The sequence below is a fragment of the Paramisgurnus dabryanus genome, chromosome 18 (assembly GCF_030506205.2).
Source record: "Paramisgurnus dabryanus chromosome 18, PD_genome_1.1, whole genome shotgun sequence".
NCBI classification, from domain to species: Eukaryota; Metazoa; Chordata; class Actinopteri; order Cypriniformes; family Cobitidae; genus Paramisgurnus; species Paramisgurnus dabryanus.
In genome coordinates, this window is record NC_133354.1 from 28,832,588 (window position 1) to 28,860,087 (window position 27,500).

Below are 27,500 nucleotides of genomic sequence, written 5' to 3' on the forward strand. Positions count from 1 at the left end.
CTTAATTTCCTGTCAGGACGCCATGTCTTTTGCCTGGCTTTGTTCTCAAGGGTGTCCATGGCCAAAGCACCTGTCTTGTAAGTGGGAGATTACGTGATCAAAATCGCAGTGGTGCCTTTTATCAGTGGTTGTGGTCTTTGGCCTTCATGAAAGGCAGAATGGCGTCAAGGAGATTAAACTTTCTTTTACCTGTCTAAATGAAAAGAAAGCCGTGCAATTTTAGGATGCCCTGGCATTGCTGTTCTAAAGACGATGTCTTGTAAACGAATTGTTCGAATCCCAGCGTTTCCTTCCTTTGTCAGTCCCTGCTTTCCCATCTACATGAAAGGCAGGAGGTCCGGGCAGAAAATACGACTGAAATGTTCCCGTTTTCAATAGACCTGAAGCCATGTGACGTTAGGGTGCACAGCATCAGCTGGTCAAAGGGCCTGTCTTGTCAACAGACTGTTGAATTTCAAGCCATGCCTTCCTTTCAACGGCTGTTCTCCGGTTTAATTTGGAGAAAAGAGGTCCACAAGGAGGTTTGACTTTCTTGTACTTGGTTTAATTAAAATATAGCCATGGAGTTTAAGGATGTCCTGGCATAGCTGTTCAGTGATCATGTCTTGTAAACAGATTGTTCAATTCCAAGTGATTCCATCCTTTTAGTTGCTGTTTCTCCGTTCCACATGAAAGGCAGGAGGTCCAAAAAGAAAATATGACAGTCTTGTTCCTGTTTTCAAAAGATCTGAAGACATGTGACGTAAGGTTGCACACCATTGGCTGGTGAAAGTTCCTGTCCTTTCATCTGGAGATCCTGAATTCGTATCCCAAAAATGCCTTCCATTTGACAATTGTGCTCACTGGCATATGGAAAGAGCAGAAGGTGAAAATAGTAATTGTATCTCTTGGGCTGAAAAATACAAAAGCTAATAATAATTTAAATCTGTCTTCATCCAGAATTGTGTGCAAAACATCAGTGCTTTTGCATGTAGGCTCTGTGGCGCAATGGATAGCGCATTGGACTTCTAGATTATGAGTTGATGTGATTCAAAGGTTGTGGGTTCGAGTCCCACCAGAGTCGCAGGGTTTTAGCTCCGAAGACCCTGCTCAATGCATTTCATCTTACATTGTTGTTCCTGTTCATACTGTGACTCACCCTTCCACAATCGGCAGCTGGAGGGTGGCGCCGTGGCTTAGTTGGTTAAAGCGCCTGTCTAGTAAACAGGAGATCCTGGGTTCGAATCCCAGCGGAGCCTTTATCATGTGGCCAACTAAGGTCTGTTTCTTTGGCTGTTTCTCAGTTGAGATATGGTACATCCTGATAATTCAGAGTTGTCACGACAGCGGTCTGTTTTCAGCGAAAGGCCTGTACTTTGGGCAAAACTTTCTAGTTTTCTCCCTAACGGACCAATATAATCCAATTCATGGACGCCCTCGAGCATAAAACCTTCACTGATAGGACTTAACTCTGGAAGAGATTCCCGGTAGGGCGCCATGGCTTAGCCGGTCAAAGCGCCTGTCTTGTAAACAGGAGATCCTGGGTTTAATCCCAGTGGTGCCTTCTTACCATGTTTGCGGTCCTCGGCCCCCACTCAGTGGCTTTCTTGTCACATTGTTGTATCTCTTCATACTGTGACTCATCCTCCCTCAAAACAGATTTTAAAATCCCAGCGGTGCCTTCAGTCTGTAGCCTGCTAAGGGCTTTCTTTGTTTCTGTTTATCAGATGAAATACAACCTCCTTATAATTCATGGTTGTTATGAAAGCTGTCATAACTTCCAGATATTTTTGGAAAACGGACCAATCTGATTTATGAACAACCTTTACCCTAAAGCCTTCACTAATAGGGCTTAATTTCCTGTCAGGACGCCATGTCTTTTGCCTGGCTTTGTTCTCAAGGGTGTCCATGGCCAAAGCACCTGTCTTGTAAGTGGGAGATTACGTGATCAAAATCGCAGTGGTGCCTTTTATCAGTGGTTGTGGTCTTTGGCCTTCATGAAAGGCAGAATGGCGTCAAGGAGATTAAACTTTCTTTTACCTGTCTAAATGAAAAGAAAGCCGTGCAATTTTAGGATGCCCTGGCATTGCTGTCCAAAGACCATGTCTTGTAAACGAATTGTTCGAATCCCAGCGTTTCCTTCCTTTGTCAGTCCCTGCTTTCCCATCTACATGAAAGGCAGGAGGTCCGGGCAGAAAATACGACTGAAATGTTCCCGTTTTCAATAGACCTGAAGCCATGTGACGTTAGGGTGCACAGCATCAGCCGGTCAAAGGGCCTGTCTTGTCAACAGACTGTTGAATTTCAAGCCATGCCTTCCTTTCAACGGCTGTTCTCCGGTTTAATTTGGAGAAAAGAGGTCCACAAGGAGGTTTGACTTTCTTGTACTTGGTTTAATTAAAATATAGCCATGGAGTTTAAGGATGTCCTGGCATAGCTGTTCAGTGATCATGTCTTGTAAACAGATTGTTCAATTCCAAGTGATTCCATCCTTTTAGTTGCTGTTTCTCCGTTCCACACGAAAGGCAGGAGGTCCAAAAAGAAAATATGACAGTCTTGTTCCTGTTTTCAAAAGATCTCAAGACATGTGACGTAAGGTTGCACACCATTGGCTGGTGAAAGTTCCTGTCCTTTCATCTGGAGATCCTGAATTCGTATCCCAAAAATGCCTTCCATTTGACAATTGTGCTCATTGGCATATGGAAAGAGCAGAAGGTAAAAATAGTAATTGTAACTCTTGGGCTGAAAAATACAAAAGCTAATAATAATTTAAATCTGTCTTCATCCAGAATTGTGTGCAAAACATCAGTGCTTTTGCATGTAGGCTCTGTGGCGCAATGGATAGCGCATTGGACTTCTAGATTATGAGTTGATGTGATTCAAAGGTTGTGGGTTCGAGTCCCACCAGAGTCGCAGGGTTTTAGCTCCGAAGACCCTGCTCAATGCATTTCATCTTACATTGTTGTTCCTGTTCATACTGTGACTCACCCTTCCACAATCGGCAGGTGGAGGGTGGCGCCGTGGCTTAGTTGGTTAAAGCACCTGTCTAGTAAACAGGAGATCCTGGGTTCGAATCCCAGCGGAGCCTTTATCATGTGGCCAACTAAAGTCCGTTTCTTTGGCTGTTTCTCAGTTGAGATATGGTACATCCTGATAATTCAGAGTTGTCACGACAGCGGTCTGTTTTCAGCGAAAGGCCTGTACTTTGGGCAAAACTTTCTAGTTTTCTCCCTAACGGACCAATATAGTCCAATTCATGGACGCCCTCGAGCATAAAACCTTCACTGATAGCTCAACTCTGGAAGAGATTCCTGGTAGGGCGCCATGGCTTAGCCGGTCAAAGCGCCTGTCTTGTAAACAGGAGATCCTGGGTTCGAATCCCAGTGGTGCCTTCTTACCATGTTTGCGGTCCTCGGCCCCCACTCAGTGGCTTTCTTGTCACATTGTTGTATCTCTTCATACTGTGACTCATCCTCCCTCAAAACAGATTTTAAAATCCCAGCGGTGCCTTCAGTCTGTAGCCTGCTAAGGGCTTTCTTTGTTTCTGTTTATCAGATGAAATACAACCTCCTTATAATTCATGGTTGTTATGAAAGCTGTCATAACTTCCAGATATTTTTGGAAAACGGACCAATCTGATTTATGAACAACCTTTACCCTAAAGCCTTCACTAATAGGGCTTAATTTCCTGTCAGGACGCCATGTCTTTTGCCTGGCTTTGATCTCAAGGGTGTCCATGGCCAAAGCACCTGTCTTGTAAGTGGGAGATTACGTGATCAAAATCGCAGTGGTGCCTTTTATCAGTGGTTGTGGTCTTTGGCCTTCATGAAAGGCAGAATGGCGTCAAGGAGATTAAACTTTCTTTTACCTGTCTAAATGAAAAGAAAGCCGTGCAATTTTAGGATGCCCTGGCATTGCTGTCCAAAGACCATGTCTTGTAAACTAATTGTTCGAATCCCAGCGTTTCCTTCCTTTGTCAGTCTCTGCTCTCCCATCTACATGAAAGGCAGGAGGTCCGGGCAGAAAATACGACTGAAATGTTCCCGTTTTCAATAGACCTGAAGCCATGTGACGTTAGGGTGCACAGCATCAGCCGGTCAAAGGGCCTGTCTTGTCAACAGACTGTTGAATTTCAAGCCATGCCTTCCTTTCAACGGCTGTTCTCCGGTTTAATTTGGAGAAAAAAGGTCCACAAGGAGGTTTGACTTTCTTGTACTTGGTTTAATTAAAATATTGCCATGGAGTTTAAGGATGTCCTGGCATAGCTGTTCAGTGATCATGTCTTGTAAACAGATTGTTCAATTCCAAGTGATTCCATCCTTTTAGTTGCTGTTTCTCCGTTCCACATGAAAGGCAGGAGGTATAAAAAGAAAATATGACAGTCTTGTTCCTGTTTTCAAAAGATCTGAAGACATGTGACGTAAGGTTGCACACCATTGGCTGGTGAAAGTTCCTGTCCTTTCATCTGGAGATCCTGAATTCGTATCCCAAAAATGCCTTCCATTTGACAATTGTGCTCATTGGCATATGGAAAGAGCAGAAGGTAAAAATAGTAATTGTAACTCTTGGGCTGAAAAATACAAAAGCTAATAATAATTTAAATCTGTCTTCATCCAGAATTGTGTGCAAAACATCAGTGCTTTTGCATGTAGGCTCTGTGGCGCAATGGATAGCGCATTGGACTTCTAGATTATGAGTTGATGTGATTCAAAGGTTGTGGGTTCGAGTCCCACCAGAGTCGTAGGGTTTTAGCTCCGAAGACCCTGCTCAATGCATTTCATCTTACATTGTTGTTCCTGTTCATACTGTGACTCACCCTTCCACAATCGGCAGATGGAGGGTGGCGCCGTGGCTTAGTTGGTTAAAGCGCCTGTCTAGTAAACAGGAGATCCTGGGTTCGAATCCCAGCGGAGCCTTTATCATGTGGCCAACTAAGGTCTGTTTCTTTGGCTGTTTCTCAGTTGAGATATGGTACATCCTGATAATTCAGAGTTGTCACGACAGCGGTCTGTTTTCAGCGAAAGGCCTGTACTTTGGGCAAAACTTTCTAGTTTTCTCCCTAACGGACCAATATAATCCAATTCATGGACGCCCTCGAGCATAAAACCTTCACTGATAGGACTTAACTCTGGAAGAGATTCCCGGTAGGGCGCCATGGCTTAGCCGGTCAAAGCGCCTGTCTTGTAAACAGGAGATCCTGGGTTCGAATCCCAGTGGTGCCTTCTTACCATGTTTGCGGTCCTCGGCCCCCACTCAGTGGCTTTCTTGTCACATTGTTGTATCTCTTCATACTGTGACTCATCCTCCCTCAAAACAGATTTTAAAATCCCAGCGGTGCCTTCAGTCTGTAGCCTGCTAAGGGCTTTCTTTGTTTCTGTTTATCAGATGAAATACAACCTCCTTATAATTCATGGTTGTTATGAAAGCTGTCATAACTTCCAGATATTTTTGGAAAACGGACCAATCTGATTTATGAACAACCTTTACCCTAAAGCCTTCACTAATAGGGCTTAATTTCCTGTCAGGACGCCATGTCTTTTGCCTGGCTTTGTTCTCAAGGGTGTCCATGGCCAAAGCACCTGTCTTGTAAGTGGGAGATTACGTGATCAAAATCGCAGTGGTGCCTTTTATCAGTGGTTGTGGTCTTTGGCCTTCATGAAAGGCAGAATGGCGTCAAGGAGATTAAACTTTCTTTTACCTGTCTAAATGAAAAGAAAGCCGTGCAATTTTAGGATGCCCTGGCATTGCTGTCCAAAGACCATGTCTTGTAAACAGATTGTTCAATTCCAAGTGATTCCATCCTTTTAGTTGCTGTTTCTCCGTTCCACACGAAAGGCAGGAGGTCCAAAAAGAAAATATGACAGTCTTGTTCCTGTTTTCAAAAGATCTGAAGACATGTGACGTAAGGTTGCACACCATTGGCTGGTGAAAGTTCCTGTCCTTTCATCTGGAGATCCTGAATTCGTATCCCAAAAATGCCTTCCATTTGACAATTGTGCTCATTGGCATATGGAAAGAGCAGAAGGTAAAAATAGTAATTGTAACTCTTGGGCTGAAAAATACAAAAGCTAATAATAATTTAAATCTGTCTTCATCCAGAATTGTGTGCAAAACATCAGTGCTTTTGTATGTAGGCTCTGTGGCGCAATGGATAGCGCATTGGACTTCTAGATTATGAGTTGATGTGATTCAAAGGTTGTGGGTTTGAGTCCCACCAGAGTCGCAGGGTTTTAGCTCCGAAGACCCTGCTCAATGCATTTCATCTTACATTGTTGTTCCTGTTCATACTGTGACTCACCCTTCCACAATCAGCAGCTGGAGGGTGGCGCCGTGGCTTAGTTGGTTAAAGTGCCTGTCTAGTAAACAGGAGATCCTGGGTTCGAATCCCAGCGGAGCCTTTATCATGTGGCCAACTAAGGTCTGTTTCTTTGGCTGTTTCTCAGTTGAGATATGGTACATCCTGATAATTCAGAGTTGTCACGACAGCGGTCTGTTTTCAGCGAAAGGCCTGTACTTTGGGCAAAACTTTCTAGTTTTCTCCCTAACGGACCAATATAATCCAATTCATGGACGCCCTCGAGCATAAAACCTTCACCGATAGGACTTAACTCTGGAAGAAATTCCCGGTAGGGCGCCATGGCTTAGCCGGTCAAATCGCCTGCCTTGTAAACAGGAGATCCTGGGTTCGAATCCCAGTGGTGCCTTCTTACGATGTTTGCGGTCCTCGGCCCCCACTCAGTGGCTTTCTTGTCACATTGTTGTATCTCTTCATACTGTGACTCATCCTCCCTCAAAACAGATTTTAAAATCCCAGCGGTGCCTTCAGTCTGTAGCCTGCTAAGGGCTTTGTTTGTTTCTGTTTATCAGATGAAATTCAACCTCCCTATAATTCATGGTTGTTATGAAAGCTGTCATAACTTTCAGATATTTTTGGAAAACGGACCAATCTGATTTATGAACAACCTTTACCCTAAAGCCTTCACTTATAGGACTTAATTTCCTGTCAGGACGCCATGTCTTTTGCCTGGCTTTGTTCTCAAGGGTGTCCATGGCCAAAGCACCTGTCTTGTAAGTGGGAGATTACGTGATCAAAATCGCAGTGGTGCCTTTTATCAGTGGTTGTGGTCTTTGGCCTTCATGAAAGGCAGAATGGCGTCAAGGAGATTAAACTTTCTTTTACCTGTCTAAATGAAAAGAAAGCCGTGCAATTTTAGGATGCCCTGGCATTGCTGTTCTAAAGACGATGTCTTGTAAACGAATTGTTCGAATCCCAGCGTTTCCTTCCTTTGTCAGTCCCTGCTTTCCCATCTACATGAAAGGCAGGAGGTCCGGGCAGAAAATACGACTGAAATGTTCCCGTTTTCAATAGACCTGAAGCCATGTGACGTTAGGGTGCACAGCATCAGCCGGTCAAAGGGCCTGTCTTGTCAACAGACTGTTGAATTTCAAGCCATGCCTTCCTTTCAACGGCTGTTCTCCGGTTTAATTTGGAGAAAAGAGGTCCACAAGGAGGTTTGACTTTCTTGTACTTGGTTTAATTAAAATATAGCCATGGAGTTTAAGGATGTCCTGGCATAGCTGTTCAGTGATCATGTCTTGTAAACAGATTGTTCAATTCCAAGTGATTCCATCCTTTTAGTTGCTGTTTCTCCGTTCCACATGAAAGGCAGGAGGTCCAAAAAGAAAATATGACAGTCTTGTTCCTGTTTTCAAAAGATCTGAAGACATGTGACGTAAGGTTGCACACCATTGGCTGGTGAAAGTTCCTGTCCTTTCATCTGGAGATCCTGAATTCGTATCCCAAAAATGCCTTCCATTTGACAATTGTGCTCACTGGCATATGGAAAGAGCAGAAGGTGAAAATAGTAATTGTATCTCTTGGGCTGAAAAATACAAAAGCTAATAATAATTTAAATCTGTCTTCATCCAGAATTGTGTGCAAAACATCAGTGCTTTTGCATGTAGGCTCTGTGGCGCAATGGATAGCGCATTGGACTTCTAGATTATGAGTTGATGTGATTCAAAGGTTGTGGGTTCGAGTCCCACCAGAGTCGCAGGGTTTTAGCTCCGAAGACCCTGCTCAATGCATTTCATCTTACATTGTTGTTCCTGTTCATACTGTGACTGACCCTTCCACAATCGGCAGCTGGAGGGTGGCGCCGTGGCTTAGTTGGTTAAAGCGCCTGTCTAGTAAACAGGAGATCCTGGGTTCGAATCCCAGCGGAGCCTTTATCATGTGGCCAACTAAGGTCTGTTTCTTTGGCTGTTTCTCAGTTGAGATATGGTACATCCTGATAATTCAGAGTTGTCACGACAGCGGTCTGTTTTCAGCGAAAGGCCTGTACTTTGGGCAAAACTTTCTAGTTTTCTCCCTAACGGACCAATATAATCCAATTCATGGACGCCCTCGAGCATAAAACCTTCACTGATAGGACTTAACTCTGGAAGAGATTCCCGGTAGGGCGCCATGGCTTAGCCGGTCAAAGCGCCTGTCTTGTAAACAGGAGATCCTGGGTTTAATCCCAGTGGTGCCTTCTTACCATGTTTGCGGTCCTCGGCCCCCACTCAGTGGCTTTCTTGTCACATTGTTGTATCTCTTCATACTGTGACTCATCCTCCCTCAAAACAGATTTTAAAATCCCAGCGGTGCCTTCAGTCTGTAGCCTGCTAAGGGCTTTCTTTGTTTCTGTTTATCAGATGAAATACAACCTCCTTATAATTCATGGTTGTTATGAAAGCTGTCATAACTTCCAGATATTTTTGGAAAACGGACCAATCTGATTTATGAACAACCTTTACCCTAAAGCCTTCACTAATAGGGCTTAATTTCCTGTCAGGACGCCATGTCTTTTGCCTGGCTTTGTTCTCAAGGGTGTCCATGGCCAAAGCACCTGTCTTGTAAGTGGGAGATTACGTGATCAAAATCGCAGTGGTGCCTTTTATCAGTGGTTGTGGTCTTTGGCCTTCATGAAAGGCAGAATGGCGTCAAGGAGATTAAACTTTCTTTTACCTGTCTAAATGAAAAGAAAGCCGTGCAATTTTAGGATGCCCTGGCATTGCTGTCCAAAGACCATGTCTTGTAAACGAATTGTTCGAATCCCAGCGTTTCCTTCCTTTGTCAGTCCCTGCTTTCCCATCTACATGAAAGGCAGGAGGTCCGGGCAGAAAATACGACTGAAATGTTCCCGTTTTCAATAGACCTGAAGCCATGTGACGTTAGGGTGCACAGCATCAGCCGGTCAAAGGGCCTGTCTTGTCAACAGACTGTTGAATTTCAAGCCATGCCTTCCTTTCAACGGCTGTTCTCCGGTTTAATTTGGAGAAAAGAGGTCCACAAGGAGGTTTGACTTTCTTGTACTTGGTTTAATTAAAATATAGCCATGGAGTTTAAGGATGTCCTGGCATAGCTGTTCAGTGATCATGTCTTGTAAACAGATTGTTCAATTCCAAGTGATTCCATCCTTTTAGTTGCTGTTTCTCCGTTCCACACGAAAGGCAGGAGGTCCAAAAAGAAAATATGACAGTCTTGTTCCTGTTTTCAAAAGATCTCAAGACATGTGACGTAAGGTTGCACACCATTGGCTGGTGAAAGTTCCTGTCCTTTCATCTGGAGATCCTGAATTCGTATCCCAAAAATGCCTTCCATTTGACAATTGTGCTCATTGGCATATGGAAAGAGCAGAAGGTAAAAATAGTAATTGTAACTCTTGGGCTGAAAAATACAAAAGCTAATAATAATTTAAATCTGTCTTCATCCAGAATTGTGTGCAAAACATCAGTGCTTTTGCATGTAGGCTCTGTGGCGCAATGGATAGCGCATTGGACTTCTAGATTATGAGTTGATGTGATTCAAAGGTTGTGGGTTCGAGTCCCACCAGAGTCGCAGGGTTTTAGCTCCGAAGACCCTGCTCAATGCATTTCATCTTACATTGTTGTTCCTGTTCATACTGTGACTCACCCTTCCACAATCGGCAGGTGGAGGGTGGCGCCGTGGCTTAGTTGGTTAAAGCACCTGTCTAGTAAACAGGAGATCCTGGGTTCGAATCCCAGCGGAGCCTTTATCATGTGGCCAACTAAAGTCCGTTTCTTTGGCTGTTTCTCAGTTGAGATATGGTACATCCTAATAATTCAGAGTTGTCACGACAGGGGTCTGTTTTCAGCGAAAGGCCTGTACTTTGGGCAAAACTTTCTAGTTTTCTCCCTAACGGACCAATATAGTCCAATTCATGGACGCCCTCGAGCATAAAACCTTCACTGATAGCTCAACTCTGGAAGAGATTCCTGGTAGGGCGCCATGGCTTAGCCGGTCAAAGCGCCTGTCTTGTAAACAGGAGATCCTGGGTTCGAATCCCAGTGGTGCCTTCTTACCATGTTTGCGGTCCTCGGCCCCCACTCAGTGGCTTTCTTGTCACATTGTTGTATCTCTTCATACTGTGACTCATCCTCCCTCAAAACAGATTTTAAAATCCCAGCGGTGCCTTCAGTCTGTAGCCTGCTAAGGGCTTTCTTTGTTTCTGTTTATCAGATGAAATACAACCTCCTTATAATTCATGGTTGTTATGAAAGCTGTCATAACTTCCAGATATTTTTGGAAAACGGACCAATCTGATTTATGAACAACCTTTACCCTAAAGCCTTCACTAATAGGGCTTAATTTCCTGTCAGGACGCCATGTCTTTTGCCTGGCTTTGATCTCAAGGGTGTCCATGGCCAAAGCACCTGTCTTGTAAGTGGGAGATTACGTGATCAAAATCGCAGTGGTGCCTTTTATCAGTGGTTGTGGTCTTTGGCCTTCATGAAAGGCAGAATGGCGTCAAGGAGATTAAACTTTCTTTTACCTGTCTAAATGAAAAGAAAGCCGTGCAATTTTAGGATGCCCTGGCATTGCTGTCCAAAGACCATGTCTTGTAAACTAATTGTTCGAATCCCAGCGTTTCCTTCCTTTGTCAGTCTCTGCTCTCCCATCTACATGAAAGGCAGGAGGTCCGGGCAGAAAATACGACTGAAATGTTCCCGTTTTCAATAGACCTGAAGCCATGTGACGTTAGGGTGCACAGCATCAGCCGGTCAAAGGGCCTGTCTTGTCAACAGACTGTTGAATTTCAAGCCATGCCTTCCTTTCAACGGCTGTTCTCCGGTTTAATTTGGAGAAAAGAGGTCCACAAGGAGGTTTGACTTTCTTGTACTTGGTTTAATTAAAATATAGCCATGGAGTTTAAGGATGTCCTGGCATAGCTGTTCAGTGATCATGTCTTGTAAACAGATTGTTCAATTCCAAGTGATTCCATCCTTTTAGTTGCTGTTTCTCCGTTCCACATGAAAGGCAGGAGGTATAAAAAGAAAATATGACAGTCTTGTTCCTGTTTTCAAAAGATCTGAAGACATGTGACGTAAGGTTGCACACCATTGGCTGGTGAAAGTTCCTGTCCTTTCATCTGGAGATCCTGAATTCGTATCCCAAAAATGCCTTCCATTTGACAATTGTGCTCACTGGCATATGGAAAGAGCAGAAGGTGAAAATAGTAATTGTATCTCTTGGGCTGAAAAATACAAAAGCTAATAATAATTTAAATCTGTCTTCATCCAGAATTGTGTGCAAAACATCAGTGCTTTTGCATGTAGGCTCTGTGGCGCAATGGATAGCGCATTGGACTTCTAGATTATGAGTTGATGTGATTCAAAGGTTGTGGGTTCGAGTCCCACCAGAGTCGCAGGGTTTTAGCTCCGAAGACCCTGCTCAATGCATTTCATCTTACATTGTTGTTCCTGTTCATACTGTGACTCACCCTTCCACAATCGGCAGCTGGAGGGTGGCGCCGTGGCTTAGTTGGTTAAAGCGCCTGTCTAGTAAACAGGAGATCCTGGGTTCGAATCCCAGCGGAGCCTTTATCATGTGGCCAACTAAGGTCTGTTTCTTTGGCTGTTTCTCAGTTGAGATATGGTACATCCTGATAATTCAGAGTTGTCACGACAGCGGTCTGTTTTCAGCGAAAGGCCTGTACTTTGGGCAAAACTTTCTAGTTTTCTCCCTAACGGACCAATATAATCCATGTCATGGACGCCCTCGAGCATAAAACCTTCACTGATAGGACTTAACTCTGGAAGAGATTCCCGGTAGGGCGCCATGGCTTAGCCGGTCAAAGCGCCTGTCTTGTAAACAGGAGATCCTGGGTTTAATCCCAGTGGTGCCTTCTTACCATGTTTGCGGTCCTCGGCCCCCACTCAGTGGCTTTCTTGTCACATTGTTGTATCTCTTCATACTGTGACTCATCCTCCCTCAAAACAGATTTTAAAATCCCAGCAGTGCCTTCAGTCTGTAGCCTGCTAAGGGCTTTCTTTGTTTCTGTTTATCAGATGAAATACAACCTCCTTATAATTCATGGTTGTTATGAAAGCTGTCATAACTTCCAGATATTTTTGGAAAACGGACCAATCTGATTTATGAACAACCTTTACCCTAAAGCCTTCACTAATAGGGCTTAATTTCCTGTCAGGACGCCATGTCTTTTGCCTGGCTTTGTTCTCAAGGGTGTCCATGGCCAAAGCACCTGTCTTGTAAGTGGGAGATTACGTGATCAAAATCGCAGTGGTGCCTTTTATCAGTGGTTGTGGTCTTTGGCCTTCATGAAAGGCAGAATGGCGTCAAGGAGATTAAACTTTCTTTTACCTGTCTAAATGAAAAGAAAGCCGTGCAATTTTAGGATGCCCTGGCATTGCTGTCCAAAGACCATGTCTTGTAAACGAATTGTTCGAATCCCAGCGTTTCCTTCCTTTGTCAGTCCCTGCTTTCCCATCTACATGAAAGGCAGGAGGTCCGGGCAGAAAATACGACTGAAATGTTCCCGTTTTCAATAGACCTGAAGCCATGTGACGTTAGGGTGCACAGCATCAGCCGGTCAAAGGGCCTGTCTTGTCAACAGACTGTTGAATTTCAAGCCATGCCTTCCTTTCAACGGCTGTTCTCCGGTTTAATTTGGAGAAAAGAGGTCCACAAGGAGGTTTGACTTTCTTGTACTTGGTTTAATTAAAATATAGCCATGGAGTTTAAGGATGTCCTGGCATAGCTGTTCAGTGATCATGTCTTGTAAACAGATTGTTCAATTCCAAGTGATTCCATCCTTTTAGTTGCTGTTTCTCCGTTCCACACGAAAGGCAGGAGGTCCAAAAAGAAAATATGACAGTCTTGTTCCTGTTTTCAAAAGATCTCAAGACATGTGACGTAAGGTTGCACACCATTGGCTGGTGAAAGTTCCTGTCCTTTCATCTGGAGATCCTGAATTCGTATCCCAAAAATGCCTTCCATTTGACAATTGTGCTCATTGGCATATGGAAAGAGCAGAAGGTAAAAATAGTAATTGTAACTCTTGGGCTGAAAAATACAAAAGCTAATAATAATTTAAATCTGTCTTCATCCAGAATTGTGTGCAAAACATCAGTGCTTTTGCATGTAGGCTCTGTGGCGCAATGGATAGCGCATTGGACTTCTAGATTATGAGTTGATGTGATTCAAAGCTTGTGGGTTCGAGTCCCACCAGAGTCGCAGGGATTTAGCTCCGAAGACCCTGCTCAATGCATTTCATCTTACATTGTTGTTCCTGTTCATACTGTGACTCACCCTTCCACAATCGGCAGGTGGAGGGTGGCGCCGTGGCTTAGTTGGTTAAAGCACCTGTCTAGTAAACAGGAGATCCTGGGTTCGAATCCCAGCGGAGCCTTTATCATGTGGCCAACTAAAGTCCGTTTCTTTGGCTGTTTCTCAGTTGAGATATGGTACATCCTGATAATTCAGAGTTGTCACGACAGCGGTCTGTTTTCAGCGAAAGGCCTGTACTTTGGGCAAAACTTTCTAGTTTTCTCCCTAACGGACCAATATAGTCCAATTCATGGACGCCCTCGAGCATAAAACCTTCACTGATAGCTCAACTCTGGAAGAGATTCCTGGTAGGGCGCCATGGCTTAGCCGGTCAAAGCGCCTGTCTTGTAAACAGGAGATCCTGGGTTCGAATCCCAGTGGTGCCTTCTTACCATGTTTGCGGTCCTCGGCCCCCACTCAGTGGCTTTCTTGTCACATTGTTGTATCTCTTCATACTGTGACTCATCCTCCCTCAAAACAGATTTTAAAATCCCAGCGGTGCCTTCAGTCTGTAGCCTGCTAAGGGCTTTCTTTGTTTCTGTTTATCAGATGAAATACAACCTCCTTATAATTCATGGTTGTTATGAAAGCTGTCATAACTTCCAGATATTTTTGGAAAACGGACCAATCTGATTTATGAACAACCTTTACCCTAAAGCCTTCACTAATAGGGCTTAATTTCCTGTCAGGACGCCATGTCTTTTGCCTGGCTTTGATCTCAAGGGTGTCCATGGCCAAAGCACCTGTCTTGTAAGTGGGAGATTACGTGATCAAAATCGCAGTGGTGCCTTTTATCAGTGGTTGTGGTCTTTGGCCTTCATGAAAGGCAGAATGGCGTCAAGGAGATTAAACTTTCTTTTACCTGTCTAAATGAAAAGAAAGCCGTGCAATTTTAGGATGCCCTGGCATTGCTGTCCAAAGACCATGTCTTGTAAACTAATTGTTCGAATCCCAGCGTTTCCTTCCTTTGTCAGTCTCTGCTCTCCCATCTACATGAAAGGCAGGAGGTCCGGGCAGAAAATACGACTGAAATGTTCCCTGTTTTCAATAGACCTGAAGCCATGTGACGTTAGGGTGCACAGCATCAGCCGGTCAAAGGGCCTGTCTTGTCAACAGACTGTTGAATTTCAAGCCATGCCTTCCTTTCAACGGCTGTTCTCCGGTTTAATTTGGAGAAAAGAGGTCCACAAGGAGGTTTGACTTTCTTGTACTTGGTTTAATTAAAATATAGCCATGGAGTTTAAGGATGTCCTGGCATAGCTGTCCAAAGACCATGTCTTGTAAACAGATTGTTCAATTCCAAGTGATTCCATCCTTTTAGTTGCTGTTTCTCCGTTCCACACGAAAGGCAGGAGGTCCAAAAAGAAAATATGACAGTCTTGTTCCTGTTTTCAAAAGATCTGAAGACATGTGACGTAAGGTTGCACACCATTGGCTGGTGAAAGTTCCTGTCCTTTCATCTGGAGATCCTGAATTCGTATCCCAAAAATGCCTTCCATTTGACAATTGTGCTCATTGGCATATGGAAAGAGCAGAAGGTAAAAATAGTAATTGTAACTCTTGGGCTGAAAAATACAAAAGCTAATAATAATTTAAATCTGTCTTCATCCAGAATTGTGTGCAAAACATCAGTGCTTTTGCATGTAGGCTCTGTGGCGCAATGGATAGCGCATTGGACTTCTAGATTATGAGTTGATGTGATTCAAAGGTTGTGGGTTTGAGTCCCACCAGAGTCGCAGGGTTTTAGCTCCGAAGACCCTGCTCAATGCATTTCATCTTACATTGTTGTTCCTGTTCATACTGTGACTCACCCTTCCACAATCAGCAGCTGGAGGGTGGCGCCGTGGCTTAGTTGGTTAAAGTGCCTGTCTAGTAAACAGGAGATCCTGGGTTCGAATCCCAGCGGAGCCTTTATCATGTGGCCAACTAAGGTCTGTTTCTTTGGCTGTTTCTCAGTTGAGATATGGTACATCCTGATAATTCAGAGTTGTCACGACAGCGGTCTGTTTTCAGCGAAAGGCCTGTACTTTGGGCAAAACTTTCTAGTTTTCTCCCTAACGGACCAATATAATCCAATTCATGGACGCCCTCGAGCATAAAACCTTCACCGATAGGACTTAACTCTGGAAGAAATTCCCGGTAGGGCGCCATGGCTTAGCCGGTCAAATCGCCTGTCTTGTAAACAGGAGATCCTGGGTTCGAATCCCAGTGGTGCCTTCTTACGATGTTTGCGGTCCTCGGCCCCCACTCAGTGGCTTTCTTGTCACATTGTTGTATCTCTTCATACTGTGACTCATCCTCCCTCAAAACAGATTTTAAAATCCCAGCGGTGCCTTCAGTCTGTAGCCTGCTAAGGGCTTTCTTTGTTTCTGTTTATCAGATGAAATTCAACCTCCCTATAATTCATGGTTGTTATGAAAGCTGTCATAACTTTCAGATATTTTTGGAAAACGGACCAATCTGATTTATGAACAACCTTTACCCTAAAGCCTTCACTTATAGGACTTAATTTCCTGTCAGGACGCCATGTCTTTTGCCTGGCTTTGTTCTCAAGGGTGTCCATGGCCAAAGCACCTGTCTTGTAAGTGGGAGATTACGTGATCAAAATCGCAGTGGTGCCTTTTATCAGTGGTTGTGGTCTTTGGCCTTCATGAAAGGCAGAATGGCGTCAAGGAGATTAAACTTTCTTTTACCTGTCTAAATGAAAAGAAAGCCGTGCAATTTTAGGATGCCCTGGCATTGCTGTTCTAAAGACGATGTCTTGTAAACGAATTGTTCGAATCCCAGCGTTTCCTTCCTTTGTCAGTCCCTGCTTTCCCATCTACATGAAAGGCAGGAGGTCCGGGCAGAAAATACGACTGAAATGTTCCCGTTTTCAATAGACCTGAAGCCATGTGACGTTAGGGTGCACAGCATCAGCCGGTCAAAGGGCCTGTCTTGTCAACAGACTGTTGAATTTCAAGCCATGCCTTCCTTTCAACGGCTGTTCTCCGGTTTAATTTGGAGAAAAGAGGTCCACAAGGAGGTTTGACTTTCTTGTACTTGGTTTAATTAAAATATAGCCATGGAGTTTAAGGATGTCCTGGCATAGCTGTTCAGTGATCATGTCTTGTAAACAGATTGTTCAATTCCAAGTGATTCCATCCTTTTAGTTGCTGTTTCTCCGTTCCACATGAAAGGCAGGAGGTCCAAAAAGAAAATATGACAGTCTTGTTCCTGTTTTCAAAAGATCTGAAGACATGTGACGTAAGGTTGCACACCATTGGCTGGTGAAAGTTCCTGTCCTTTCATCTGGAGATCCTGAATTCGTATCCCAAAAATGCCTTCCATTTGACAATTGTGCTCACTGGCATATGGAAAGAGCAGAAGGTGAAAATAGTAATTGTATCTCTTGGGCTGAAAAATACAAAAGCTAATAATAATTTAAATCTGTCTTCATCCAGAATTGTGTGCAAAACATCAGTGCTTTTGCATGTAGGCTCTGTGGCGCAATGGATAGCGCATTGGACTTCTAGATTATGAGTTGATGTGATTCAAAGGTTGTGGGTTCGAGTCCCACCAGAGTCGCAGGGTTTTAGCTCCGAAGACCCTGCTCAATGCATTTCATCTTACATTGTTGTTTCTGTTCATACTGTGACTCACCCTTCCACAATCGGCAGCTGGAGGGTGGCGCCGTGGCTTAGTTGGTTAAAGCGCCTGTCTAGTAAACAGGAGATCCTGGGTTCGAATCCCAGCGGAGCCTTTATCATGTGGCCAACTAAGGTCTGTTTCTTTGGCTGTTTCTCAGTTGAGATATGGTACATCCTGATAATTCAGAGTTGTCACGACAGCGGTCTGTTTTCAGCGAAAGGCCTGTACTTTGGGCAAAACTTTCTAGTTTTCTCCCTAACGGACCAATATAATCCAATTCATGGACGCCCTCGAGCATAAAACCTTCACTGATAGGACTTAACTCTGGAAGAGATTCCCGGTAGGGCGCCATGGCTTAGCCGGTCAAAGCGCCTGTCTTGTAAACAGGAGATCCTGGGTTTAATCCCAGTGGTGCCTTCTTACCATGTTTGCGGTCCTCGGCCCCCACTCAGTGGCTTTCTTGTCACATTGTTGTATCTCTTCATACTGTGACTCATCCTCCCTCAAAACAGATTTTAAAATCCCAGCGGTGCCTTCAGTCTGTAGCCTGCTAAGGGCTTTCTTTGTTTCTGTTTATCAGATGAAATACAACCTCCTTATAATTCATGGTTGTTATGAAAGCTGTCATAACTTCCAGATATTTTTGGAAAACGGACCAATCTGATTTATGAACAACCTTTACCCTAAAGCCTTCACTAATAGGGCTTAATTTCCTGTCAGGACGCCATGTCTTTTGCCTGGCTTTGTTCTCAAGGGTGTCCATGGCCAAAGCACCTGTCTTGTAAGTGGGAGATTACGTGATCAAAATCGCAGTGGTGCCTTTTATCAGTGGTTGTGGTCTTTGGCCTTCATGAAAGGCAGAATGGCGTCAAGGAGATTAAACTTTCTTTTACCTGTCTAAATGAAAAGAAAGCCGTGCAATTTTAGGATGCCCTGGCATTGCTGTCCAAAGACCATGTCTTGTAAACGAATTGTTCGAATCCCAGCGTTTCCTTCCTTTGTCAGTCCCTGCTTTCCCATCTACATGAAAGGCAGGAGGTCCGGGCAGAAAATACGACTGAAATGTTCCCGTTTTCAATAGACCTGAAGCCATGTGACGTTAGGGTGCACAGCATCAGCCGGTCAAAGGGCCTGTCTTGTCAACAGACTGTTGAATTTCAAGCCATGCCTTCCTTTCAACGGCTGTTCTCCGGTTTAATTTGGAGAAAAGAGGTCCACAAGGAGGTTTGACTTTCTTGTACTTGGTTTAATTAAAATATAGCCATGGAGTTTAAGGATGTCCTGGCATAGCTGTTCAGTGATCATGTCTTGTAAACAGATTGTTCAATTCCAAGTGATTCCATCCTTTTAGTTGCTGTTTCTCCGTTCCACACGAAAGGCAGGAGGTCCAAAAAGAAAATATGACAGTCTTGTTCCTGTTTTCAAAAGATCTCAAGACATGTGACGTAAGGTTGCACACCATTGGCTGGTGAAAGTTCCTGTCCTTTCATCTGGAGATCCTGAATTCGTATCCCAAAAATGCCTTCCATTTGACAATTGTGCTCATTGGCATATGGAAAGAGCAGAAGGTAAAAATAGTAATTGTAACTCTTGGGCTGAAAAATACAAAAGCTAATAATAATTTAAATCTGTCTTCATCCAGAATTGTGTGCAAAACATCAGTGCTTTTGCATGTAGGCTCTGTGGCGCAATGGATAGCGCATTGGACTTCTAGATTATGAGTTGATGTGATTCAAAGGTTGTGGGTTCGAGTCCCACCAGAGTCGCAGGGTTTTAGCTCCGAAGACCCTGCTCAATGCATTTCATCTTACATTGTTGTTCCTGTTCATACTGTGACTCACCCTTCCACAATCGGCAGGTGGAGGGTGGCGCCGTGGCTTACTTGGTTAAAGCACCTGTCTAGTAAACAGGAGATCCTGGGTTCGAATCCCAGTGGTGCCTTCTTACCATGTTTGCGGTCCTCGGCCCCCACTCAGTGGCTTTCTTGTCACATTGTTGTATCTCTTCATACTGTGACTCATCCTCCCTCAAAACAGATTTTAAAATCCCAGCGGTGCCTTCAGTCTGTAGCCTGCTAAGGGCTTTCTTTGTTTCTGTTTATCAGATGAAATACAACCTCCTTATAATTCATGGTTGTTATGAAAGCTGTCATAACTTCCAGATATTTTTGGAAAACGGACCAATCTGATTTATGAACAACCTTTACCCTAAAGCCTTCACTAATAGGGCTTAATTTCCTGTCAGGACGCCATGTCTTTTGCCTGGCTTTGATCTCAAGGGTGTCCATGGCCAAAGCACCTGTCTTGTAAGTGGGAGATTACGTGATCAAAATCGCAGTGGTGCCTTTTATCAGTGGTTGTGGTCTTTGGCCTTCATGAAAGGCAGAATGGCGTCAAGGAGATTAAACTTTCTTTTACCTGTCTAAATGAAAAGAAAGCCGTGCAATTTTAGGATGCCCTGGCATTGCTGTCCAAAGACCATGTCTTGTAAACTAATTGTTCGAATCCCAGCGTTTCCTTCCTTTGTCAGTCTCTGCTCTCCCATCTACATGAAAGGCAGGAGGTCCGGGCAGAAAATACGACTGAAATGTTCCCGTTTTCAATAGACCTGAAGCCATGTGACGTTAGGGTGCACAGCATCAGCCGGTCAAAGGGCCTGTCTTGTCAACAGACTGTTGAATTTCAAGCCATGCCTTCCTTTCAACGGCTGTTCTCCGGTTTAATTTGGAGAAAAGAGGTCCACAAGGAGGTTTGACTTTCTTGTACTTGGTTTAATTAAAATATAGCCATGGAGTTTAAGGATGTCCTGGCATAGCTGTTCAGTGATCATGTCTTGTAAACAGATTGTTCAATTCCAAGTGATTCCATCCTTTTAGTTGCTGTTTCTCCGTTCCACATGAAAGGCAGGAGGTATAAAAAGAAAATATGACAGTCTTGTTCCTGTTTTCAAAAGATCTGAAGACATGTGACGTAAGGTTGCACACCATTGGCTGGTGAAAGTTCCTGTCCTTTCATCTGGAGATCCTGAATTCGTATCCCAAAAATGCCTTCCATTTGACAATTGTGCTCATTGGCATATGGAAAGAGCAGAAGGTAAAAATAGTAATTGTAACTCTTGGGCTGAAAAATACAAAAGCTAATAATAATTTAAATCTGTCTTCATCCAGAATTGTGTGCAAAACATCAGTGCTTTTGCATGTAGGCTCTGTGGCGCAATGGATAGCGCATTGGACTTCTAGATTATGAGTTGATGTGATTCAAAGGTTGTGGGTTCGAGTCCCACCAAAGTCGCAGGGTTTTAGCTCCGAAGACCCTGCTCAATGCATTTCATCTTACATTGTTGTTCCTGTTCATACTGTGACTCACCCTTCCACAATCGGCAGATGGAGGGTGGCGCCGTGGCTTAGTTGGTTAAAGCGCCTGTCTAGTAAACAGGAGATCCTGGGTTCGAATCCCAGCGGAGCCTTTATCATGTGGCCAACTAAGGTCTGTTTCTTTGGCTGTTTCTCAGTTGAGATATGGTACATCCTGATAATTCAGAGTTGTCACGACAGCGGTCTGTTTTCAGCGAAAGGCCTGTACTTTGGGCAAAACTTTCTAGTTTTCTCCCTAACGGACCAATATAATCCAATTCATGGACGCCCTCGAGCATAAAACCTTCACCGATAGGACTTAACTCTGGAAGAAATTTCCGGTAGGGCGCCATGGCTTAGCCGGTCAAATCGCCTGTCTTGTAAACAGGAGATCCTGGGTTCGAATCCCAGTGGTGCCTTCTTACGATGTTTGCGGTCCTCGGCCCCCACTCAGTGGCTTTCTTGTCACATTGTTGTATCTCTTCATACTGTGACTCATCCTCCCTCAAAACAGATTTTAAAATCCCAGCGGTGCCTTCAGTCTGTAGCCTGCTAAGGGCTTTCTTTGTTTCTGTTTATCAGATGAAATTCAACCTCCCTATAATTCATGGTTGTTATGAAAGCTGTCATAACTTTCAGATATTTTTGGAAAACGGACCAATCTGATTTATGAACAACCTTTACCCTAAAGCCTTCACTTATAGGACTTAATTTCCTGTCAGGACGCCATGTCTTTTGCCTGGCTTTGTTCTCAAGGGTGTCCATGGCCAAAGCACCTGTCTTGTAAGTGGGAGATTACGTGATCAAAATCGCAGTGGTGCCTTTTATCAGTGGTTGTGGTCTTTGGCCTTCATGAAAGGCAGAATGGCGTCAAGGAGATTAAACTTTCTTTTACCTGTCTAAATGAAAAGAAAGCCGTGCAATTTTAGGATGCCCTGGCATTGCTGTTCTAAAGACGATGTCTTGTAAACGAATTGTTCGAATCCCAGCGTTTCCTTCCTTTGTCAGTCCCTGCTTTCCCATCTACATGAAAGGCAGGAGGTCCGGGCAGAAAATACGACTGAAATGTTCCCGTTTTCAATAGACCTGAAGCCATGTGACGTTAGGGTGCACAGCATCAGCCGGTCAAAGGGCCTGTCTTGTCAACAGACTGTTGAATTTCAAGCCATGCCTTCCTTTCAACGGCTGTTCTCCGGTTTAATTTGGAGAAAAGAGGTCCACAAGGAGGTTTGACTTTCTTGTACTTGGTTTAATTAAAATATAGCCATGGAGTTTAAGGATGTCCTGGCATAGCTGTTCAGTGATCATGTCTTGTAAACAGATTGTTCAATTCCAAGTGATTCCATCCTTTTAGTTGCTGTTTCTCCGTTCCACATGAAAGGCAGGAGGTCCAAAAAGAAAATATGACAGTCTTGTTCCTGTTTTCAAAAGATCTGAAGACATGTGACGTAAGGTTGCACACCATTGGCTGGTGAAAGTTCCTGTCCTTTCATCTGGAGATCCTGAATTTGTATCCCAAAAATGCCTTCCATTTGACAATTGTGCTCACTGGCATATGGAAAGAGCAGAAGGTGAAAATAGTAATTGTATCTCTTGGGCTGAAAAATACAAAAGCTAATAATAATTTAAATCTGTCTTCATCCAGAATTGTGTGCAAAACATCAGTGCTTTTGCATGTAGGCTCTGTGGCGCAATGGATAGCGCATTGGACTTCTAGATTATGAGTTGATGTGATTCAAAGGTTGTGGGTTCGAGTCCCACCAGAGTCGCAGGGTTTTAGCTCCGAAGACCCTGCTCAATGCATTTCATCTTACATTGTTGTTCCTGTTCATACTGTGACTCACCCTTCCACAATCGGCAGCTGGAGGGTGGCGCCGTGGCTTAGTTGGTTAAAGCGCCTGTCTAGTAAACAGGAGATCCTGGGTTCGAATCCCAGCGGAGCCTTTATCATGTGGCCAACTAAGGTCTGTTTCTTTGGCTGTTTCTCAGTTGAGATATGGTACATCCTGATAATTCAGAGTTGTCACGACAGCGGTCTGTTTTCAGCGAAAGGCCTGTACTTTGGGCAAAACTTTCTAGTTTTCTCCCTAACGGACCAATATAATCCATGTCATGGACGCCCTCGAGCATAAAACCTTCACTGATAGGACTTAACTCTGGAAGAGATTCCCGGTAGGGCGCCATGGCTTAGCCGGTCAAAGCGCCTGTCTTGTAAACAGGAGATCCTGGGTTTAATCCCAGTGGTGCCTTCTTACCATGTTTGCGGTCCTCGGCCCCCACTCAGTGGCTTTCTTGTCACATTGTTGTATCTCTTCATACTGTGACTCATCCTCCCTCAAAACAGATTTTAAAATCCCAGCGGTGCCTTCAGTCTGTAGCCTGCTAAGGGCTTTCTTTGTTTCTGTTTATCAGATGAAATACAACCTCCTTATAATTCATGGTTGTTATGAAAGCTGTCATAACTTCCAGATATTTTTGGAAAACGGACCAATCTGATTTATGAACAACCTTTACCCTAAAGCCTTCACTAATAGGGCTTAATTTCCTGTCAGGACGCCATGTCTTTTGCCTGGCTTTGTTCTCAAGGGTGTCCATGGCCAAAGCACCTGTCTTGTAAGTGGGAGATTACGTGATCAAAATCGCAGTGGTGCCTTTTATCAGTGGTTGTGGTCTTTGGCCTTCATGAAAGGCAGAATGGCGTCAAGGAGATTAAACTTTCTTTTACCTGTCTAAATGAAAAGAAAGCCGTGCAATTTTAGGATGCCCTGGCATTGCTGTCCAAAGACCATGTCTTGTAAACGAATTGTTCGAATCCCAGCGTTTCCTTCCTTTGTCAGTCCCTGCTTTCCCATCTACATGAAAGGCAGGAGGTCCGGGCAGAAAATACGACTGAAATGTTCCCGTTTTCAATAGACCTGAAGCCATGTGACGTTAGGGTGCACAGCATCAGCCGGTCAAAGGGCCTGTCTTGTCAACAGACTGTTGAATTTCAAGCCATGCCTTCCTTTCAACGGCTGTTCTCCGGTTTAATTTGGAGAAAAGAGGTCCACAAGGAGGTTTGACTTTCTTGTACTTGGTTTAATTAAAATATAGCCATGGAGTTTAAGGATGTCCTGGCATAGCTGTTCAGTGATCATGTCTTGTAAACAGATTGTTCAATTCCAAGTGATTCCATCCTTTTAGTTGCTGTTTCTCCGTTCCACACGAAAGGCAGGAGGTCCAAAAAGAAAATATGACAGTCTTGTTCCTGTTTTCAAAAGATCTCAAGACATGTGACGTAAGGTTGCACACCATTGGCTGGTGAAAGTTCCTGTCCTTTCATCTGGAGATCCTGAATTCGTATCCCAAAAATGCCTTCCATTTGACAATTGTGCTCATTGGCATATGGAAAGAGCAGAAGGTAAAAATAGTAATTGTAACTCTTGGGCTGAAAAATACAAAAGCTAATAATAATTTAAATCTGTCTTCATCCAGAATTGTGTGCAAAACATCAGTGCTTTTGCATGTAGGCTCTGTGGCGCAATGGATAGCGCATTGGACTTCTAGATTATGAGTTGATGTGATTCAAAGCTTGTGGGTTCGAGTCCCACCAGAGTCGCAGGGTTTTAGCTCCGAAGACCCTGCTCAATGCATTTCATCTTACATTGTTGTTCCTGTTCGGCAGGTGGAGGGTCCACAATCGGCAGGAGGAGGGTGGCGCCGTGGCTTAGTTGGTTAAAGCACCTGTCTAGTAAACAGGAGATCCTGGATTCGAATCCCAGCGGAGCCTTTATCATGTAGCCAACTAAAGTCCGTTTCTTTGGCTGTTTCTCAGTTGAGATATGGTACATCCTGATAATTCAGAGTTGTCACGACAGCGGTCTGTTTTCAGCGAAAGGCCTGTACTTTGGGCAAAACTTTCTAGTTTTCTCCCTAACGGACCAATATAGTCCAATTCATGGACGCCCTCGAGCATAAAACCTTCACTGATAGGACTTAACTCTGGAAGAGATTCCTGGTAGGGCGCCATGGCTTAGCCGGTCAAAGCGCCTGTCTTGTAAACAGGAGATCCTGGGTTCGAATCCCAGTGGTGCCTTCTTACCATGTTTGCGGTCCTCGGCCCCCACTCAGTGGCTTTCTTGTCACATTGTTGTATCTCTTCATACTGTGACTCATCCTCCCTCAAAACAGATTTTAAAATCCCAGCGGTGCCTTCAGTCTGTAGCCTGCTAAGGGCTTTCTTTGTTTCTGTTTATCAGATGAAAAACAACCTCCTTATAATTCATGGTTGTTATGAAAGCTGTCATAACTTCCAGATATTTTTGGAAAACGGAAGAATCTGATTTATGAACAACCTTTACCCTAAAGCCTTCACTAATAGGGCTTAATTTCCTGTCAGGACGCCATGTCTTTTGCCTGGCTTTGTTCTCAAGGGTGTCCATGGCCAAAGCACCTGTCTTGTAAGTGGGAGATTACGTGATCAAAATCGCAGTGGTGCCTGTTATCAGTGGTTGTGGTCTTTGGCTTTCATGAAAGGCAGAATGGCGTCAAGGAGATTAAACTTTCTTTTACCTGTCTAAATGAAAAGAAAGCCGTGCAATTTTAGGATGCCCTGGCATTGCTGTCCAAAGACCATGTCTTGTAAACGAATTGTTCGAATCCCAGCGTTTCCTTCCTTTGTCAGTCTCTGCTCTCCCATCTACATGAAAGGCAGGAGGTCCGGGCAGAAAATACGACTGAAATGTTCCCGTTTTCAATAGACCTGAAGCCATGTGACGTTAGGGTGCACAGCATCAGCCGGTCAAAGGGCCCGTTTTGTCAACAGACTGTTGAATTTCAAGCCATGCCTTCCTTTCAACGGCTGTTCTCCGGTTTAATTTGGAGAAAAGAGGTCCACAAGGAGGTTTGACTTTCTTGTACTTGGTTTAATTAAAATAAAGCCATGGAGTTTAAGGATGTCCTGGCATAGCTGTTCAGTGATCATGTCTTGTAAACAGATTGTTCAATTCCAAGTGATTCCATCCTTTTAGTTGCTGTTTTTCCATTCCACATGAAAGGCAGGAGGTCCAAAAAGAAAATATGACAGTCTTGTTCCTGTTTTCAAAAGATCTGAAGACATGTGACGAAAGGTTGCACACCATTGGCTGGTGAAAGTTCCTGTCCTTTCATCTGGAGATCCTGAATTCGTATCCCAAAAATGCCTTCCATTTGACAATTGTGCTCATTGGCATATGGAAAGAGCAGAAGGTAAAAATAGTAATTGTAACTCTTGGGCTGAAAAATACAAAAGCTAATAATAATTTAAATCTGTCTTCATCCAGAATTGTGTGCAAAACATCAGTGCTTTTGCATGTAGGCTCTGTGGAGCAATGGATCGCGCATTGGACTTCTAGATTATGAGTTGATGTGATGCAAAGGTTGTGGGATCGAGTCCCACCAGAGTCGCGGGGTTTTAGCTCCGAAGACCCTGCTCAATGCATTTCATCTTACATTGTTGTTCCTGTTCATACTGTGAGTCACCCTTCCACAATCGGCAGATGGAGGGTGGCGCCGTGGCTTAGTTGGTTAAAGCGCCTGTCTAGTAAACAGGAGATCCTGGGTTCGAATCCCAGCGGAGCCTTTATCATGTGGCCAACTAAGGTCTGTTTCTTTGGCTGTTTCTCAGTTGAGATATGGTACATCCTGATAATTCAGAGTTGTCACGACAGTGGTCTGTTTTCAGCGAAAGGCCTGTACTTTGGGCAAAACTTTCTAGTTTTCTCCCTAACGGACCAATATAATCCAATTCATGGACGCCCTCGAGCATAAAACCTTCACTGATAGGACTTAACTCTGGAAGAGATTCCCAGTAGGGCGCCATGGCTTAGCCGGTCAAAGCGCCTGTCTTGTAAACAGGAGATCCTGGGTTCGAATTCCAGTGGTGCCTTCTTACCATGTTTGCGGTCCTCGGCCCCCACTCAGTGGCTTTCTTGTCACATTGTTGTATCTCTTCATACTGTGACTCATCCTCCCTCAAAACAGATTTTAAAATCCCAGCGGTGCCTTCAGTCTGTAGCCTGCTAAGGGCTTTCTTTGTTTCTGTTTATCAGATGAAATACAACCTCCTTATAATTCATGGTTGTTATGAAAGCTGTCATAACTTCCAGATATTTTTGGAAAACGGACCAATCTGATTTATGAACAACCTTTACCCTAAAGCCTTCACTAATAGGGCTTAATTTCCTGTCAGGACGCCATGTCTTTTGCCTGGCTTTGATCTCAAGGGTGTCCATGGCCAAAGCACCTGTCTTGTAAGTGGGAGATTACGTGATCAAAATCGCAGTGGTGCCTTTTATCAGTGGTTGTGGTCTTTGGCCTTCATGAAAGGCAGAATGGCGTCAAGGAGATTAAACTTTCTTTTACCTGTCTAAATGAAAAGAAAGCCGTGCAATTTTAGGATGCCCTGGCATTGCTGTCCAAAGACCATGTCTTGTAAACTAATTGTTCGAATCCCAGCGTTTCCTTCTTTTGTCAGTCTCTGCTCTCCCATCTACATGAAAGGCAGGAGGTCCGGGCAGAAAATACGACTGAAATGTTCCCGTTTTCAATAGACCTGAAGCCATGTGACGTTAGGGTGCACAGCATCAGCCGGTCAAAGGGCCTGTCTTGTCAACAGACTGTTGAATTTCAAGCCATGCCTTCCTTTCAACGGCTGTTCTCCGGTTTAATTTGGAGAAAAGAGGTCCACAAGGAGGTTTGACTTTCTTGTACTTGGTTTAATTAAAATATAGCCATGAAGTTTAAGGATGTCCTGGCATAGCTGTTCAGTGATCATGTCTTGTAAACAGATTGTTCAATTCCAAGTGATTCCATCCTTTTAGTTGCTGTTTCTCCGTTCCACATGAAAGGCAGGAGGTATAAAAAGAAAATATGACAGTCTTGTTCCTG

The 27,500-nt window shown here is 44.0% G+C and overlaps 43 non-coding genes across 43 annotated transcripts; all 43 read left to right on the top strand.

Moving 5' to 3' along the window:
• Positions 1-973: 973 nt before the first annotated feature.
• On the top strand, positions 974-1,063 carry trnar-ucu (transfer RNA arginine (anticodon UCU)). The gene is given in 2 exon segments: positions 974-1,010; positions 1,028-1,063. It is a non-coding gene; the product is annotated as a tRNA-Arg (tRNA).
• A 101-nt stretch (positions 1,064-1,164) lies between these two features.
• Positions 1,165-1,238, top strand: trnat-agu (transfer RNA threonine (anticodon AGU)). The gene has a single exon. It is a non-coding gene; the product is annotated as a tRNA-Thr (tRNA).
• Positions 1,239-1,470: 232 nt separating this feature from the next.
• trnat-ugu (transfer RNA threonine (anticodon UGU)) lies at positions 1,471-1,543 on the top strand. Its single transcript has one exon. It is a non-coding gene; the product is annotated as a tRNA-Thr (tRNA).
• A 1,259-nt stretch (positions 1,544-2,802) lies between these two features.
• Positions 2,803-2,892, top strand: trnar-ucu (transfer RNA arginine (anticodon UCU)). The gene is given in 2 exon segments: positions 2,803-2,839; positions 2,857-2,892. It is a non-coding gene; the product is annotated as a tRNA-Arg (tRNA).
• A 101-nt stretch (positions 2,893-2,993) lies between these two features.
• On the top strand, positions 2,994-3,067 carry trnat-agu (transfer RNA threonine (anticodon AGU)). Its single transcript has one exon. It is a non-coding gene; the product is annotated as a tRNA-Thr (tRNA).
• A 230-nt stretch (positions 3,068-3,297) lies between these two features.
• Positions 3,298-3,371, top strand: trnat-ugu (transfer RNA threonine (anticodon UGU)). Its single transcript has one exon. It is a non-coding gene; the product is annotated as a tRNA-Thr (tRNA).
• Positions 3,372-4,630: 1,259 nt separating this feature from the next.
• Positions 4,631-4,720, top strand: trnar-ucu (transfer RNA arginine (anticodon UCU)). The gene is given in 2 exon segments: positions 4,631-4,667; positions 4,685-4,720. It is a non-coding gene; the product is annotated as a tRNA-Arg (tRNA).
• Positions 4,721-4,821: 101 nt separating this feature from the next.
• Positions 4,822-4,895, top strand: trnat-agu (transfer RNA threonine (anticodon AGU)). The gene has a single exon. It is a non-coding gene; the product is annotated as a tRNA-Thr (tRNA).
• Positions 4,896-5,127: 232 nt separating this feature from the next.
• On the top strand, positions 5,128-5,201 carry trnat-ugu (transfer RNA threonine (anticodon UGU)). Its single transcript has one exon. It is a non-coding gene; the product is annotated as a tRNA-Thr (tRNA).
• Positions 5,202-6,112: 911 nt separating this feature from the next.
• trnar-ucu (transfer RNA arginine (anticodon UCU)) lies at positions 6,113-6,202 on the top strand. The gene is given in 2 exon segments: positions 6,113-6,149; positions 6,167-6,202. It is a non-coding gene; the product is annotated as a tRNA-Arg (tRNA).
• Positions 6,203-6,303: 101 nt separating this feature from the next.
• trnat-agu (transfer RNA threonine (anticodon AGU)) lies at positions 6,304-6,377 on the top strand. Its single transcript has one exon. It is a non-coding gene; the product is annotated as a tRNA-Thr (tRNA).
• Positions 6,378-6,609: 232 nt separating this feature from the next.
• trnat-ugu (transfer RNA threonine (anticodon UGU)) lies at positions 6,610-6,683 on the top strand. Its single transcript has one exon. It is a non-coding gene; the product is annotated as a tRNA-Thr (tRNA).
• Positions 6,684-7,943: 1,260 nt separating this feature from the next.
• On the top strand, positions 7,944-8,033 carry trnar-ucu (transfer RNA arginine (anticodon UCU)). The gene is given in 2 exon segments: positions 7,944-7,980; positions 7,998-8,033. It is a non-coding gene; the product is annotated as a tRNA-Arg (tRNA).
• Positions 8,034-8,134: 101 nt separating this feature from the next.
• Positions 8,135-8,208, top strand: trnat-agu (transfer RNA threonine (anticodon AGU)). The gene has a single exon. It is a non-coding gene; the product is annotated as a tRNA-Thr (tRNA).
• A 232-nt stretch (positions 8,209-8,440) lies between these two features.
• On the top strand, positions 8,441-8,513 carry trnat-ugu (transfer RNA threonine (anticodon UGU)). The gene has a single exon. It is a non-coding gene; the product is annotated as a tRNA-Thr (tRNA).
• Positions 8,514-9,772: 1,259 nt separating this feature from the next.
• Positions 9,773-9,862, top strand: trnar-ucu (transfer RNA arginine (anticodon UCU)). The gene is given in 2 exon segments: positions 9,773-9,809; positions 9,827-9,862. It is a non-coding gene; the product is annotated as a tRNA-Arg (tRNA).
• Positions 9,863-9,963: 101 nt separating this feature from the next.
• Positions 9,964-10,037, top strand: trnat-agu (transfer RNA threonine (anticodon AGU)). The gene has a single exon. It is a non-coding gene; the product is annotated as a tRNA-Thr (tRNA).
• A 230-nt stretch (positions 10,038-10,267) lies between these two features.
• Positions 10,268-10,341, top strand: trnat-ugu (transfer RNA threonine (anticodon UGU)). Its single transcript has one exon. It is a non-coding gene; the product is annotated as a tRNA-Thr (tRNA).
• A 1,259-nt stretch (positions 10,342-11,600) lies between these two features.
• Positions 11,601-11,690, top strand: trnar-ucu (transfer RNA arginine (anticodon UCU)). Its single transcript is given in 2 exon segments — positions 11,601-11,637; positions 11,655-11,690. It is a non-coding gene; the product is annotated as a tRNA-Arg (tRNA).
• Positions 11,691-11,791: 101 nt separating this feature from the next.
• trnat-agu (transfer RNA threonine (anticodon AGU)) lies at positions 11,792-11,865 on the top strand. The gene has a single exon. It is a non-coding gene; the product is annotated as a tRNA-Thr (tRNA).
• A 232-nt stretch (positions 11,866-12,097) lies between these two features.
• Positions 12,098-12,170, top strand: trnat-ugu (transfer RNA threonine (anticodon UGU)). The gene has a single exon. It is a non-coding gene; the product is annotated as a tRNA-Thr (tRNA).
• Positions 12,171-13,429: 1,259 nt separating this feature from the next.
• Positions 13,430-13,519, top strand: trnar-ucu (transfer RNA arginine (anticodon UCU)). Its single transcript is given in 2 exon segments — positions 13,430-13,466; positions 13,484-13,519. It is a non-coding gene; the product is annotated as a tRNA-Arg (tRNA).
• A 101-nt stretch (positions 13,520-13,620) lies between these two features.
• trnat-agu (transfer RNA threonine (anticodon AGU)) lies at positions 13,621-13,694 on the top strand. Its single transcript has one exon. It is a non-coding gene; the product is annotated as a tRNA-Thr (tRNA).
• Positions 13,695-13,924: 230 nt separating this feature from the next.
• Positions 13,925-13,998, top strand: trnat-ugu (transfer RNA threonine (anticodon UGU)). The gene has a single exon. It is a non-coding gene; the product is annotated as a tRNA-Thr (tRNA).
• Positions 13,999-15,258: 1,260 nt separating this feature from the next.
• trnar-ucu (transfer RNA arginine (anticodon UCU)) lies at positions 15,259-15,348 on the top strand. Its single transcript is given in 2 exon segments — positions 15,259-15,295; positions 15,313-15,348. It is a non-coding gene; the product is annotated as a tRNA-Arg (tRNA).
• Positions 15,349-15,449: 101 nt separating this feature from the next.
• Positions 15,450-15,523, top strand: trnat-agu (transfer RNA threonine (anticodon AGU)). The gene has a single exon. It is a non-coding gene; the product is annotated as a tRNA-Thr (tRNA).
• Positions 15,524-15,755: 232 nt separating this feature from the next.
• On the top strand, positions 15,756-15,829 carry trnat-ugu (transfer RNA threonine (anticodon UGU)). The gene has a single exon. It is a non-coding gene; the product is annotated as a tRNA-Thr (tRNA).
• A 1,260-nt stretch (positions 15,830-17,089) lies between these two features.
• On the top strand, positions 17,090-17,179 carry trnar-ucu (transfer RNA arginine (anticodon UCU)). The gene is given in 2 exon segments: positions 17,090-17,126; positions 17,144-17,179. It is a non-coding gene; the product is annotated as a tRNA-Arg (tRNA).
• A 101-nt stretch (positions 17,180-17,280) lies between these two features.
• trnat-agu (transfer RNA threonine (anticodon AGU)) lies at positions 17,281-17,354 on the top strand. Its single transcript has one exon. It is a non-coding gene; the product is annotated as a tRNA-Thr (tRNA).
• Positions 17,355-17,586: 232 nt separating this feature from the next.
• trnat-ugu (transfer RNA threonine (anticodon UGU)) lies at positions 17,587-17,659 on the top strand. Its single transcript has one exon. It is a non-coding gene; the product is annotated as a tRNA-Thr (tRNA).
• A 1,259-nt stretch (positions 17,660-18,918) lies between these two features.
• On the top strand, positions 18,919-19,008 carry trnar-ucu (transfer RNA arginine (anticodon UCU)). Its single transcript is given in 2 exon segments — positions 18,919-18,955; positions 18,973-19,008. It is a non-coding gene; the product is annotated as a tRNA-Arg (tRNA).
• Positions 19,009-19,109: 101 nt separating this feature from the next.
• trnat-agu (transfer RNA threonine (anticodon AGU)) lies at positions 19,110-19,183 on the top strand. The gene has a single exon. It is a non-coding gene; the product is annotated as a tRNA-Thr (tRNA).
• A 1,259-nt stretch (positions 19,184-20,442) lies between these two features.
• trnar-ucu (transfer RNA arginine (anticodon UCU)) lies at positions 20,443-20,532 on the top strand. The gene is given in 2 exon segments: positions 20,443-20,479; positions 20,497-20,532. It is a non-coding gene; the product is annotated as a tRNA-Arg (tRNA).
• A 101-nt stretch (positions 20,533-20,633) lies between these two features.
• trnat-agu (transfer RNA threonine (anticodon AGU)) lies at positions 20,634-20,707 on the top strand. Its single transcript has one exon. It is a non-coding gene; the product is annotated as a tRNA-Thr (tRNA).
• A 232-nt stretch (positions 20,708-20,939) lies between these two features.
• trnat-ugu (transfer RNA threonine (anticodon UGU)) lies at positions 20,940-21,013 on the top strand. Its single transcript has one exon. It is a non-coding gene; the product is annotated as a tRNA-Thr (tRNA).
• Positions 21,014-22,273: 1,260 nt separating this feature from the next.
• Positions 22,274-22,363, top strand: trnar-ucu (transfer RNA arginine (anticodon UCU)). Its single transcript is given in 2 exon segments — positions 22,274-22,310; positions 22,328-22,363. It is a non-coding gene; the product is annotated as a tRNA-Arg (tRNA).
• A 101-nt stretch (positions 22,364-22,464) lies between these two features.
• Positions 22,465-22,538, top strand: trnat-agu (transfer RNA threonine (anticodon AGU)). The gene has a single exon. It is a non-coding gene; the product is annotated as a tRNA-Thr (tRNA).
• A 232-nt stretch (positions 22,539-22,770) lies between these two features.
• On the top strand, positions 22,771-22,843 carry trnat-ugu (transfer RNA threonine (anticodon UGU)). Its single transcript has one exon. It is a non-coding gene; the product is annotated as a tRNA-Thr (tRNA).
• Positions 22,844-24,102: 1,259 nt separating this feature from the next.
• trnar-ucu (transfer RNA arginine (anticodon UCU)) lies at positions 24,103-24,192 on the top strand. The gene is given in 2 exon segments: positions 24,103-24,139; positions 24,157-24,192. It is a non-coding gene; the product is annotated as a tRNA-Arg (tRNA).
• A 97-nt stretch (positions 24,193-24,289) lies between these two features.
• On the top strand, positions 24,290-24,363 carry trnat-agu (transfer RNA threonine (anticodon AGU)). Its single transcript has one exon. It is a non-coding gene; the product is annotated as a tRNA-Thr (tRNA).
• A 232-nt stretch (positions 24,364-24,595) lies between these two features.
• trnat-ugu (transfer RNA threonine (anticodon UGU)) lies at positions 24,596-24,669 on the top strand. The gene has a single exon. It is a non-coding gene; the product is annotated as a tRNA-Thr (tRNA).
• Positions 24,670-26,119: 1,450 nt separating this feature from the next.
• trnat-agu (transfer RNA threonine (anticodon AGU)) lies at positions 26,120-26,193 on the top strand. Its single transcript has one exon. It is a non-coding gene; the product is annotated as a tRNA-Thr (tRNA).
• A 232-nt stretch (positions 26,194-26,425) lies between these two features.
• On the top strand, positions 26,426-26,499 carry trnat-ugu (transfer RNA threonine (anticodon UGU)). Its single transcript has one exon. It is a non-coding gene; the product is annotated as a tRNA-Thr (tRNA).
• The last annotated feature ends 1,001 nt before the right edge of the window (positions 26,500-27,500 follow it).